Source organism: Cebus imitator, unplaced genomic scaffold, assembly GCF_001604975.1.
Source record: "Cebus imitator isolate Cc_AM_T3 unplaced genomic scaffold, Cebus_imitator-1.0 Scaffold42, whole genome shotgun sequence".
NCBI classification, from domain to species: Eukaryota; Metazoa; Chordata; class Mammalia; order Primates; family Cebidae; genus Cebus; species Cebus imitator.
Genome location: NW_016107357.1, coordinates 9,818,572 through 9,821,766, shown reverse-complemented (window position 1 = coordinate 9,821,766; position 3,195 = coordinate 9,818,572).

Genomic DNA, 3,195 nt, shown 5'->3' with positions numbered 1-3,195 from the left:
AGAGATAGGGTCTCACCATCTTGCCCGGCTGGAGGGCAGTGGTTGTTCATAGGTGTGGTCATAAAGCACTATTGCCTATGCCTGGAACTCCTGGTGTCAAGGGATCCTCCTGCCTTAGTCTCCTGAGCAGCTGGGACTGCAGACTTGTACTATGTCACCAAGCTAATTTTCTGTATTCTTGATGCTCTGGCATTTAGGGTCTTCTGGACCCTGGGAACCACCTCTCCAAGGATTAACTAATTCCTAAAGATAAGGAACTTCCCTTCCCAGTATGCCTTTAATATGCAAGCCAACCAATTCCAAGACTATATTGCCCACTTGTCACCTTTTATCAGACTTCTACTGTTTGGGATTCTATCCCCTACCCTAATCCCTGCAGGGCCAAGTACCAGACAACTGGGGACCACCAACATAGTGCAGAGCCCACTGAAATTATTTAGACTCTCTCACCATAAGCTTGTACTGCTTGCCTACTTTGGTTGGCCCATTCCTTCCCGCATAAACCACAATTAAATCTCCCACCCACAGATCCTGTCTCTCTCTGCCTGTTCATCTAGCTTTGGTGCTTCCCTGTGTGGTCCTGTGTGTGTGCTGTGCCTCCTCTTTCTAGGAATGGACCGTGATTATAACAAAAAGCTTCTTCCGTCATGGCAATCATTTTTATGTCTGTGTATACTACTATACCAGCTCAACATAAGCCCTGGGTACTTTTTTAGAACAATGGCCATAAGCAAATTCCCAACTACCCCTTTAGACTGCACCAACTGAATACATTTTTTGAGGTTGCTCACTAGGTTATTGCACACTACAGTCCCCAAGCCACCCTACCCTTGCTGCATGTCTTTATTCAGTACTTTAATGATGCAGCGGCTATGACATTGTGGATTGTTTTGGATGGCCCAGCAACTTCATCTATTCTTTTGGAAAATGAGAAATTAGTCTCTCCCCATGAACCACCAAAATGGTCCTTTGTTAGAGGCCATGGCTTTTTCTGTCCATTAGATGAATATACAGCCAAGCTAGATTATCCAGATAGTGTTTCCCTGAAATTTTTGTTTTTAAACTTTTAAGTTTGGGGTACATGTGCAGGTTTGCTACATAGGTAAACTTGTGTCATGGGCATTTGTTGTACAGATTATTTCTTCACCCAGGTATTAAGTCTAGTACCCATTCATTATCTTTCCTGATCCTCTGCCTCCTCCTACCCTCCACCCACTAGTAGGCCCAGTGTGTGTTATTCTTCTCTAAGTTTGTGTTCATGTCGTCTCATCATTTAGCTCTCACTTATGAGTGAGAACATGCAGTATTTGGTTTTCCGTTCCTGCATTAGTTTGCTAAGGGTAATGGCCTCCAGTTCCATCCATTTTCCTGCAAAATCCATGATCTTGTTCTTTTTTATGCCTGTGTAGTATTCCACGATGTATATGTACCACATTTTATTTTTCCATTTCACTATTGATGGGCATTTGGGTTGAGTCCATGTCTTTGCCATTGTGAATAGTGCTGCCATGAACATACACATGCATATGTCTTTTTATTTTTTTTGAGACCAAGTCTTGCTCTGTCACCCAGGCTGGAATACAGTGGTGTAATCTTGGCTTACTGTAGCCCCCGTCTTCTGGGTTCAAGTGATTCTCATGCCTCGGCCTCCCAAGTAGCTGAGACTATAGGCATGCACCACCATGCCCAACTAATTTTTGTATTTTTAGTAGAGATGGGATTTTGTCATGTTGCCCAGGCTGGTCTTGAACTCCTTGGCTGAAGTGATCCACCTGCTTTGGCCTCCCAAAGTGCTCAGATTACAGGTGTGAGCCACTGTGCCCAGCCACATATGACTTTATGATAGGACGATTTATATTCCTTTGGGTATATACCCAATAATGAAATTGCTGGGTCAGAGCTAGAAATGTTGGAGCTGATTTATCTTGTCATTGGCACCTGGAAGAAATAACAATTAGTTCTTACTGCTTAGATCCTACAGCTGTCCTGGTACTTCTGCATTTCCACTGTTTTCATGAGCTATCTCATAAGCTTCCGGTAAAGTCTTTAAGTTAGACCTGGTTTTTATCCTTGCAACAATAGGACCACAACAGATAGGCATGAATTCAGTGACTAGAGACACTTTATGTAAACTTGGCCATTAAAGTAAAATTCACGTGGAGTCCTGAAAGTTCAAGGCGGTGGCAAGAGAGTTTGTGCATGAATTATTTGTGAAAGTACTTTGCTAAATGTCAGTGCTATATGGTATTGGTCTCTAATCTTTGCTCCTCACCCTCGACCCACCCTTTATGCCAAAATGATACAGACATACAAGTTTAAGGACAATTAGTTCATCACTGTACCAGTGAATGGAAACTGTGTGCTGTGCTGAAATGTTTGGTATACAGGGATAGGTTTCTCTCTGTCCTCTTCCCTCTAGAAAGCTAAAGCTGTGAGATAAGGCTTCAGTCTTTGTCATCAGAGTAGAGACTCACTGAAGGCTCTCTCATGCTTTACCAAAGGGTGAAGCAGCTAGTGTGATAAACCCTGACTGTCTTCCTCTCTTCAGATGCTCCTACTCCGGACCCCTCCCATTTTGTAACTTACTTGAGAAGTGCTTCTGCTCTGATCTGAGAAGGCCTGAGGTAGACAGGTGTAGGCTTTGGGGCAAACTGTCTCTTCTGCTCTCTCTTCCTTTGGGTCTTCTGCCTCTCATCTGGTGGATGTAACCTGTCTGTGCAGTGGAGTGAAATGATCTAAGACTCAAGTTCAGGCTTCCAGTGGGAAAAAACCCAATGCAAGTCTTTGGGCATAGTTTGGCTTGAGATTATTCAGACTGAACATGAGTTCTTTGCTAGGAGTTGGGGCCAAAGCTCCAGTCAATGATAAAGTGCCTTGCTGTGTCTCTTGGATGTATGTTTCTCTTGGAAGAAGCTCATGAACAAGGATAGATTTTGGGTGTTCCTGGCTTCCTAGTGAAATGTCATCCTAAATGTCACATCTTTCAGGTCCGTCAGTACACATTAATTCGGTCACATCTATTGTTTGCAGCTGTCATCCATTCTGATTGATTAGTGTCCATGCCCTACTGTTGTCCTTTTGAATGTTATATCTTATTTTGTTAATATACTCAACACCTCCTTCCTAAATGCATTTTTTTTTTTTAGATGGAGTTTTCACTTTTGTCACCCAGGCTGGAGTGCAATGGTGTGATCT